Source organism: Protopterus annectens, chromosome 2.part2 (assembly GCF_019279795.1).
Source record: "Protopterus annectens isolate FY-2018-M chromosome 2.part2, PAN1.0, whole genome shotgun sequence".
Taxonomy (NCBI): domain Eukaryota; kingdom Metazoa; phylum Chordata; order Ceratodontiformes; family Protopteridae; genus Protopterus; species Protopterus annectens.
In genome coordinates this window covers 357,610,615-357,622,731 of record NC_056730.1, presented here as the reverse complement: position 1 = coordinate 357,622,731, position 12,117 = coordinate 357,610,615, and positions in this window count along the sequence as shown.

Sequence of the window (12,117 nt, the reverse complement as noted above, 5' to 3'; positions counted from 1 at the left end):
TAAAACTGAGTTGGTATCCTTTAAGCCCACTGGGCCAGTGGAAACCACATCCCACAATGAAGAGGCCTTCACAAATGCTTTCTACGGACATCTCCAAGAATGCATGGATCATGCAATCCCAAATAAAACCAAGACCCTCTCCACCAAGGGCAGGCGTCCTGTCTGGTGGACCCCAGCCATGAATAAATTGTATAACAAAAGAAGGAAGCTACTGCACGACAGAGCAAAATCCCATAAAGATAAGGCATCTCTGATCAGCACTAGTAGAAAGCTACGTTCTCTCATAAAAACATGCAAGGCCAACTTTGAGAGGGAAATCGCTATGGACACTAAAGATAACCACAAGGCCTTCTTCTGCTATGTTAGAAACCTGGGCAGAAACCCTCAGATATGTTCAGAGTTAGTTCACAGTGACAAAAATTACACTGAACACACAGATATTGCCAACATTCTGGCAGACAGGTTCAGTGCAAATTTCTCCCCTCCCTCACCCCCAAAAGAGGAATTACTTATCCCAGCTGAATGTAACCTCCCTGTCATCTCAGATGTCCAGCTGAGAACCGCCCTCAGCAAAGCTATAAACACAGCATCAATGGGACCCGACGGTATCCCGGGTTGCATGCTACGTGAACTCCAAGAGGAGCTAAACCCGCACATAAAATGCTATTTAACCATAGCCTTACTACAGGATATGTACCTGAACACTGGCATACAGCAACAGTAGTCCCACTCCACAAAGGAGGCCCCTCTACAGACCCTGGTAACTACCGCCCCATAAGCTTAACCAGCCTGGTCTGCAAAGCTATGGAAAGACTCATTATGGAATTCATAAACAGAGACATTGGGGACTTAGACACTTGATCCCACCCAGTTTGGCTTTGTAAAGGGCAGATCCTGCCTTTTGAACCTGGTTGACCTTTTCAAAACAGTCACTAGAGCCATTGACGAGGGCACAGCAGTCCATACAGCCTTCCTGGACTTGGCTAAAGCTTTCGACACAATACCCCACTCTGGCATCATAGACAAGCTCAACAGCTTAAATGTAAATCCATATGTCATAAGATGGGTTGCAAACTGGCTAAAGTATAGAAACCATAAAGTCAAAATCGCTGGTGCCATGTCAGACTCAGAGCTAGTCACAAGTGGTGTCCCACAGGGCTCTATCCTGGGACCCCTTATGTTCGGCATTTATTTCTCAGATGTGGAAGCAAACATGGGAGGGTAGTGGCTGACAAAGTTCAAAGATAACTGCATACTAGGCGCCATAGTCGATACACCAGCTGACACATACATCCTACAAAAAGGCCTCATTGAAACAGACAACTGGTGCCGGAGTCATGCCCTTAAACTGAATGCCAAATAATGTATAGTCATCCCCTTAGGGAAAAACAAGTACCCACATATTATCACATAGACAGTAACCCACTGAGTACAGACAAAGTAATCAGAGACCTGGGGACACAAATCGATACTGACCTCTCATTTGACTCCCACATTGCCAAAGTGGTTGGAAAGACTTCCTACATTGCCCACCTTATCATGAAGGGATTCACATCCAGATCAAAGGAGGTCATTGTACCCCTAAACTCCTCCCTTATCAGGCCCATGAATGTGTACTATGCCCCATTTGGTATGTACCTCACCTGGCACTTGCAACAGCTAGGGAGACCCCATAAGTACCTCACCAAGAGGATCAAGGGTCTCCAACAAATGTCATATGCTGCTAGACTAAAGAAACTCCAGCTGTATTCCATAGCATACCGCCTACCTAGAGGTGATCTGTGCCTGACGTACAAGGCCATGTCCAATCAGGAATTGATGGACATGTTCCACCACATAAAATCCAAATCCATCAGAACCACAAGAGCTAAAGATTTAAACCTCAGCACAAATATGAATAGGACATGCTGTTGGGACAGATTCATAACTCAGAGGCTTCCCATACTCTGGAACAGAATCCCAGTTCATGTTAGGCAGAGCCCCTCACTGACTCTCTTCATGTGAATTCTTGACGAGTGGATGGGAGATCATAGGTTTACACCAGGGGTCATCTCTGTGTCACTACTAGACAGAGGCACAGTAAACTAATTCTATTATGTAAGGGGGTCTTTACTGTGTCACTACTAGACAGAGGCACAGTTTTCTAAATCTATTCTGTACACTGTATGCAGATAGCCTAGTCCTAAACTATGACACTGTGAAACTATATATGTCTATGTATTTCTACATCCCTCTCTATTTATGTATACATATATGCATAATATATATATATATATATACATACATATCTCGATATACATACATATACACATGGTAGATATATATATATATATATATATATATATATATATATATATATATACTCCTTTTTAGTTCCATATATGTATACACACAGTAACGTACTGATGAACATCCATTACTGTACAACCTACTTGTACATTGCACTACAACCTACATTGCTATGTGCACATAGCTACCTTCACATACATATGTATGTAGAGCCTTCATTGACAGTTGCAGTATGTCCCCGGCCCTATGCACATCTTCATATACATAGATACAGACCAATAACACATATGGAGGGTTCACAGTATGTAGACTATTATATTAGTACTTTACATTACCTGTGTTTGTTGCAGCTGTTTGTGTAGGCTTTCAGTTACTTGGCCTGCAGTCAACTTGTTTGTTTTGTTGTTACTTTTTTTTTATTTTTTTTTTTATTTCTTTCTTTCTCTTTCTCTCTTTCTCTTTCTCTTTCTTTCTCTTTCTCTCTCTCTCTCTCTCTACCTCTCTACCTCCAGAGGTGCAATGAAAGTATTGCATGTGTGGACTGGGAGTACAGGATGCTTTTGTAGGTATCTGCACATGTCCATGTGATGGCGTCTGCACCAATTGTTAGCCAGCATTTACTAATTGCATGCAGCCTGTTGTGTAGTGATTGCAGTTCTCGCTGTGATTTCAGGACAGTGCTATAAAAAGGTCTGTTAGGTAGGCATAGCCCTTTCAGATGATCAGGGTGGGGACCATGCTGGTTTGCTGTGGACACGGTTCTGTGAGTGTAAGGGTTGGTATGTCTCTCATATTTCAGGCTGTGTTGTAGACACTGCAATGCATATTGTACTGTAAGCAGAGTATTCCTTCCTCCAGTTTCCTCTTCTCCATGTGTATGTAAACTGACACCTACGACTAGTAATACTGTGTATATGGGTGTGTGTGCTTTCCTGTGGGAATTGTGGTGTAACTGGTATATAGAAGTGGCTCTTGCAATCTGTTGCTATGGCTTCAATATTTGCCCTTTACATTCACTCCTTGTATGCCTGCTAGGTGTCTTTCCTGTAATGTGTTGCTATGGCTTTCCTATTTTCCATTTACATTCACAGCTTGTAATGCTTGCTATATCTGTTTGGGCAGCAATTCCCTATGTGTTTGTTGTGGTAGGGTGTTACTGCATGCAGTGTGGTCTGGCCATGGTGTGGGCCTTGACACTTACAAGGGTATTTGATCATGCTGCTGAGTAGGCCTCAGATACTCTCAGGTGCATCTTTTATCAGCCTCATGGAATGGTACATATCAGTGGGATACTCCAATGAAATATTCTGATATTCTGCAGTTGTGACTGTGGGTTATTTCGAGCATATATATTACTACACCATTTGTGACGTGCAAGTGGTGCATACTTTCAGTAATTCATAGTTACCATTGCATGTGTAGTAACACCTTTCTGCCTACTGTTAGTACATTTCACAGGGTGAGAGTGGGGCACAGTTGACATTTGTTTTCACATCAGGGACATCCCTGTAACTCAGTCACAGTTGCTATATCTGGGCTCTTAACTATTCAACTATGGCAGTGTTTATCCTGCTCTGAGTATGTGTGTGGCTTGCCAGATACTGTTGTGACATTATTACCTACTAGCTACCAACTAACATGGCTGTTTCTCTTCACACAGTACTATTTTACAAATCCACTAGATTTGACAGTAAATATACATGACATGCTTTGTGTACTAGACATGCTGTATTCCCTTTACATTAATTCCTACTATTTCATGATATATTTCTTTCAGCACAATGTTTTTGTATAGCAATCATGGCTTAGTGGTAAGTCATGCAGACTAGTGTTTCCAAGGTCCTGGGTTCGAGACTGACAGAGGTATTTTATTTTGCTGCTGAGCAAACTACAGGCCTTGTCATTCAGAGTGACTAAGGCACTTTTAAGCAGTTTTAAGCAGGTTAGCGCTGGTTTGTGCGGAGCTCACGCATGCGCACTGCCGCTTAGCTTCACGCACACACGCTTAGCTAAGCACACAGAAGCGCACTCCCGCTTACTACTGCTTAAAAGTGCTTACTCTCGCGCACACCCGCGCTATTTTCTTTGAAAGAAAAGAAAATGGGGAGATAGGAAAGTGGTGAAAAAGGGGGCACAAAAAGGGTAGGACAGTAGGAAAACAAGCTCGGGTTTTGCAGGAGGGATGTAGGAAAGGCCCATAGCTGCCCATTTCTTCATCATCAACAGCTGTGCATATGTTTGTAATTTGGTGTGAAATTTGTAACCCTCCACCCCTGAGAGAGGTGTGAGGACAACAATATTTGTTGTACAGCCAATTGTAATTGCCAGTTTACATGTCCAGCAGACATGTGTCCAAAATGGGCAGCTATGTATGGGGCATAATTTTTTTGTGGGTACAGAGTGCCCTTTTTTTTTTTTTTTTTTTTTCAGGTGAGAGTGGTATGTCAAGTACAGGAAGTCAGTATAGCTGGGGAGGTAGGTAGGGGAGGTTAACAGACAAGACAAACAAGACGCATATAGGGGTGGTGTATGACACATGTGGGGGGGGTACGCAATTGACGGGATGGATGTTTGGATATCTCGAGCCCATGAGCCCACCAATGGCAACAGTGGAACTGAGATCCCCAGCCATGGGCAGTTGCCACTGTGCCTTCACTGCCCAGGATGGGGCTGTGCTGGGGGCTGTGTAGGATGGGCAGCAGGCACGCCCGTGTGTTGTGCCACCCGTGCCTCAAGCTGGCGTAGGGGCCCAAGCACAGCATGCCTGATCTCCCTACGCACCACAGTCCGGACACTACGGAGGGTGAGTGGATGTTCTCCTCTGGCCACGCTTGCAGAGGGGGGACGAGCCCCATCCCCTGCAGGGCTTCCACCCACAGGTGGCACAGGGCCACCAGAGGAGGGTCCGGCCTGGGCACTACTTCCTGGTGCACTCGCCAGCTGAGGTGGGAGAGGTGGTTCTGCTGGAACCCGCCTTCCCTGTCGTCCTATGTTTTGCATTATTTTATGACAGTTTGGGTTAGTAACATACAATACCATTCACAATTAGTTGTAACAGCATGCATTAGTATTCCCATTAACCAAACACCCATAAATTCAAGCCATTGAACAGCAAGCATAACACATGCATAATTGGAACAACAATACACAATCCAACAACATGCAGGGTTGATTGATGGCAACAGGCCATCAGGTTTGGATGTATGAACAGGGCACATGCATCAACGTACATGCAAGTATGTATGAACCAACAGGACAAATGTCCAGGGGAGTTAATTGTAAAGACACATACTCATTTCATGTGGAATGGATTATTTGTGGTTATAAGGTAGGGTGAAGAAATATTTCATTAACAACTTCAAATACCTATACATATGCTGTACATTTCTACTAGCTGCAGATATATACACACTATAGGTCTGACTACAGTTTCCTATGTGTAAACTTATGCATGTTGGTGATAGGAATGTTACTGCTACATTAATATACATTTCATTTTTATTCATACACATTCATATCTGGCTCTGTTCAGCTACAGCATCCTGCTACATTTGCTTTATATGGCTCTAGACAACTGTGGATATTTGGTATTTCATACAACCATACTATCTGCATATTGCAAACTTACAGCAACATATCCAAATTGTGGGACACACATTCCAGCTTCAGTACTTTATTCCACACATTTCACTGTTTGGTTGTGCCTGTCACATCCATTTCATTCTGTACTGACTGCAGTATACTTTATTCAGGAGTTATTACAACTTTATTGGTGGATTCATACCTCTTTCTCATACTCTCACTTGTTTTATTTTTACAATTCAGGATGGTACTTAATTCTAGGCTTTATTGACATGTTTTACTTGGTTACAACAATCCTTTCCAACAGTCTCACTTGTGTCATGTTTCAGAATTTAAACAGGGATATATTTCACACATGTGTTTTACTCAGCTTGTGTAGCTGTAATTTACAGCCTGCTGCAGGTTATGTACTATTACATTACAGGTGGAACATCTTTATTTCAGACTTGTTTCATTTTTATTTTTGGATTACAGGCTGCATCACACTTATGTAATCACACAGTACTAGCAGAATCTCTCTTACACTGTTACTTGCACTTTATATTAATAGGTGACTACACTGCGCTCTTTTGCAAGCTGTCATACTTATATTTTTTAACAGTTACAGGGAGAGAATTACTAACCTGCCTGGTGGCGCAACCGCACAAGCCTATCGGCATAGGCTTGATGATTCGTGGAACGGACACCTGCAGCTGTAATATAAATGAAGTAATATTGGAATACACATCTCCATAATATCAGCTAGGTTAACTTTCTACATAAATAATTACATGTAACTTACTCAGTAGTGGGGCGTTGGGCATTTGCCGGGCCTCCTGGATCCAACGGTTCAGTTGGTCCTGCTTCCGTCTCTTCAGGTCTGCATGGTGGTGACGGACCTGTTCACCAGTCCTTGGTATTCCTGTGGCACTGGTGAGGTCATGTGCCAACCGGTCCCACGCCTCAGCCTTGTATGCTCCACACAGGACCTGGCCCTGCATGAGTTGGGCCTCATGATCATGGACGAGGAGCCAAACCATATATTTGGACTCCTCAATGCCCCACCTCTGTGCTCGGAAGCAACTACCCTCTCCTACACCTGCCAAGCTGACTGCAAATTGGTTCCACAATCAGTTATGCTGTGTATTCCTGCCTATGTGGCTTATATATGCCGTTTTTCCCGCACTTATCTGTGATTGGCCATTTTGGAAATGTATCAGCTTCACAAAACCTGCTTTGTCATGCTTTTCTTTCCATTCATTCCTATATATATGCTATTACTACATCATTTCTAAGAGCAACTGTCATGGCTTAGTGGTTCAGTACTTTGACTATGGTGCATGGTATCCTGAGTTCGAACCTGGCCATTGCTTTTTTTATTTTATGACTGTCTACACAGGCTAGGAGGTGTGCCTGTGTAAAGGCAGTTTTGATGCAGCTTGCTCAAAGTTGCCCGCTGGTTAGCTTGTTGGCGCGGTGCATAGCTCCGCGCAAACGGGTTACGCTGGTTTACGCGTCATTTGGCTGTCAGCATGCATATTACGCTCAGCTCAGCTATGGGCACACAGTTTCAGCATGTTAAAATGCTGCTCAACCCCGGGCACTCATTTTACACCTGTTAAACCACTGCTCACCTATGGGCAGATATACTCAGCTTGTTAGAGTGTAGCTCAGCTATAGGCACTTCTGACATTTGTTTTTTTTTTTATTATTACACATTTCTTCATAATACATGGCCCATTTCATTACATTTTACATAAAAATAATTTTATATATGTACATATATGTCAGGGAATTGTTTTGTGCTTATTTCACTAAAAATAAAAATTGATGTTGTGGGGGCTCGAACCATGACTGCCTCCTCTTCAGCCGACATCTCTACTGCTACGCTATTGCTTCTTGGCTTACTTTGCATATTTCGATCTTAACTGCTTTTCCACTGACTGCTAACTGTGGCTAAGCGACGGGCACGCCCGCGCAAACGAGCTCAATCACAGGCAAACATCTTTAAAAGTTATAAAAAAAAATATAACATGTTCATTTTTACATTTTATGTTAGTCTGTGGGGCATGTGTTGTGTTGTGTTTATTGACATTAACACAGACTCTGTCGTGGGGGTTTACTTTCGGGACTGTTACTCTTCTGGGGGCGTGTCCGTTTGCAGGGCTCGCCCTATGGACACGCCCCCTACTTTCTTACATGGACCATGTTAGCCTTGGGTGTGAGTCAGCATGCCCTCATGAATATGCATGGCATGCTGACGTCACACCATTTAACTGCAGCCTCCGTGTAAGACTTGTAACTCTTACATGGAGGCTTCATGAATCCTGCCCTCTGTCTGTTTTTCCCACATAGAAATAAAAACATACTGAACATTGAGATAAATAAATAATCTGTTCTGAGGCATATGTAGCTGAAATGTTAAACACATATTCCCTGCCTGTGTCAGGATGTAAAAACATTACTATTAATTATATATTTACACATGAAACATCTCCCACATGGACAAGTCTGTCCACCCCTTTAATTTATATTTTCATTCTTAAAATAACAAAGTCTTCTCTTTAAAGAGTACATATTCTTATGTGCAAAACTTGGTCTAGGTTCCAATAAGGAACTAATCTCTTTATCTGTCATCAAGATTTCCCAGTGCTTCTCAATTATATTTTTATACAGCCTCACATCAGTGGAATAAAACGAGAAATCTTATTTTATTTTCTGTCTTCTTTTTACATGTTGTATGTACTGACATATTGTTTTCCCTCATCTCAACTGCCATATTTTTAGTTTTATTGATTACATCCTTATGGTAACCTCTCTCTACAAAATGTTGACTCTTCTTTTCAACTTGTTCAAAGCCCTCTGTTCTTGCATTAAGTCTTGATGCTCTAAGTAACTGGCTATGTGCTATACTCTTAAATATGTGTGGAGGGTGCATACTGATTCTGTGCACAAAACTGTTACAGTAACATCCTTTCTTATATAAATTTGTATATATCCTCCCTTCCACATCTTTTTTAATGTTAACATCCAAGAAATGAACTTCTAATGACTTATCCACTGAAAATTTTAAGTAATTTGTAGAATTATTAATGTAGTCATAAAAGTCCATAAACTGTACCTGTGTCCCTCCCCATAACAGAAAACGGTCATCCACAAATCTACAATAATACAAAATATGTTGGTTGTATCTCCATCTTAGAATAAACTCATCTTCCCATATGGCTAGTACAGCAGTGGCGTAGCTATTGGCACATGAAGTGCCCATAGCTACGCCATGCCTCTGCCAATAGATAGTTTCATTGAACATAAATATGTTATTTTCCAGGACTGTCTTTAACAACTTAGTAATAACTTCCATGTTCCCTTCATTAAATTCTTTACAAGACTTACAAAACAGTTCTATGTTACTTATTCCCTCTTTGTTAGGGATCATGGTAAACAGTAATGTAATATCCATAGTTACTAAATACACACCTTCCACACATATTTAAGAGTGTAGCACATAGTCAGTTTCTCAGAGCATCAAGGCTTAATGCAAGAACAGAGGGCTTTGAACAACAAGTTGAAAAGATGAGTCAACATTTTGTAGAGAGAGGTTACCATAAGGATGAAATCAATAAAACTAAAAATATGGGGGTTGAGATGAGGGAAAACACAGCTAGACCATATTTCTCTAAAAGAAATAATATGTCAGTACATACAACATGTAAAAAGAAGACAGAAAATAAAATAAGATTTCCCGTTTTATTCCACTGATGTGAGGCTGTATAAAAATATAATTGAGAAGCACTGGGAAATTTTGATGACAGATAAAGACATTAGTTCCTTATTGGAACCTAGACCAAGTTTTGTACATAAGAACTGCATGTTTTAAGGCTTCCAATTTTTAGTCCAAGTACTGACAGACCCTCTCCTACAGTCACACTGAAGCATCAAAACTATCATTGTCATCCAGGTGCTATTAACTTGCCACTCTTGCTTCTTCACTGTCTGTAGTGGAAAAATATGTGTTTTATCTTGAATGCTGGAAAATGTACTGTACTTGTTTAAAAATATTTTTCTTATAATGCAGCACAGAACATAATAATTCTTATTTTCTGTTCCTGAATTTGGGTTAATGATATTTTTTGCTCTTTTCACTGAGGCACAAATGCCCTTGTGCATGTTATTTTCTCACTTGTGTTGTATCTGTAGCTACACCCTTAACTTGTTACACCCACTCCCTTTAAAAGTACAACAACACAGTACAGTATCAGCAATGCATCTACATACTGTGGGAGTAGAACCCACAGCCTTCTGCATCAAAAGCAAGTATTTAACCTGTTATGCTATTACCAATGCGAGCAGACTCAGCATAAGCAACATTAAACTTCTCTTCCCCTGAAGCTCTCAGCTCTTTGTAAAATCCACTCGACACTCAACTGTATCTCTCAACTTGGGGGGGGGGGGGCAAAAGCCCAAGAAACAGGGACGCATTTTAAACATTGCTTGTATAATTCTGGAAAGTTGCTAAAATAAAATGTTGTGTTACCACCATGTGTTTCACTGCCAAGTTTTGGCCCCAGGATCCTGTGCACTACAGTCAGAACAACATACCACTATGCCAAAATCAGCAGTTTTCTGAACAATAGGAAGACTGAAACTTAAATGGCTATCATTTAGTGAATTCAGTTTTCACTTCTCACCATAGATCTCAACCTCTTAACACAAAAAGAACCTGCACAAAGCCAATAATGGGGGAATACAGCCCCCAAAATAGGGACACATTTCAAATACTGACCTTATAAACTTAGAAAATTGTTAGAATAAAAGGTTTTGTGTTACATGTATTTTCTGAAAAATATGAAGTCTGAAATTCAAATGCCTGTCATTATTTAGTGAATTCAATCCTCCACTGATTTGCCACAAAAATCCAGAACACCTCAGATTTTATGAGGAACAGAACAAAAATTTGAAACATAAATCTGCATGTTTTCACAAGCGGTAGTGCATAAGGATTTTAGGCTCTTGTTACCTGTACCCAAGGTACAAAGTTTGAGCCTGAGTACCTCTTCTAGCCACCGGGTATATTCACCTGGGACAACACACACACTCATTCTCTGACAGCATAATATGAATGGCAGCTCTCTGACACACACACACACACACACACACACACACACACACACACACACACACACACACACACACACACTCACTCACTCACTCTCTGACAGCATAATATGAACGGCAGCTCTCTGACAGTATAATAGAAAAACGGCAGCTCTCTACCTACCTCTGCAGGCAGCTCTGCTTCACCCACACACCCCCTTCCTTCTAATGAATGAAAAAGGCAGCTCATTCTTCTGTAGGCAGCAGCATATCCAGCCTTGCATACCTCTGCAGAAAATGGCAGCTCTTATCCAGCCTTGCATCGCAGTTATTCACACTAAGGATTTGGAACCTTTAAGCATTCGGAAATGCCCTTCAACTCAATTCTGACAGGTTGTATCTGTTTCACAGAGATGATGTCATTGTGCACGTGATGATGTCCGCTCAAAAGCCGGGAAATAAAATATAAAATAATAGCACAGGGAAATCGGAAATTAAGGGGTGCCACTAAAAATCATGGCACCCCATTATTTGGACCCCAAAACTTGGTAAAAACTGAGTAATTCTGTATGGTTGGGAGGTATGAGTAGAAACCTTTAGCGATTACACTCATAAACCAATTTCATGCATCTTCTTTACGGTAATGGTATTAGCAACAAATGTATTTGGTTGTAATGATACAGAAAGGTGTGGCTCAGTCATGGTGTTGGACCTGTGGTGAATGAGTATTGTTTTAGAGCTAGGAGATACAAAGTTTTGCAAATGTGCTCTGAGGTGAGAATGTAATCTCCAAGTTCAGTAAGTAGTTATACCCCTTACATACTGAATCGTTGCGAGATAACAGTAAAACGATTTTGGTAACTAATAGTAATAAGCAGCAGGTAGTCTAAACCAATGGATCCTGATCCAGTAACTGTAGAGCAAAAGCTATAGATAGTCTAAATCAATAAAAGTACTATTTGAAAAATGAATTGCTATTAAGCTGCAGATACTCTGAAACTAAGAAAACTGCTGCAAAACCACTTTCATATTTCCATCTGGAGTAAAGTTCCTAATTTAAAGAAAAGAAACTCAAACAATTTATATCCAGAAGGTGTTGAAGCAAAGCATTGCCAAGATGTAAAACGATGCACATTTCTAGCCATATGTGCAACAAGGTTGCAAAAAGATAAG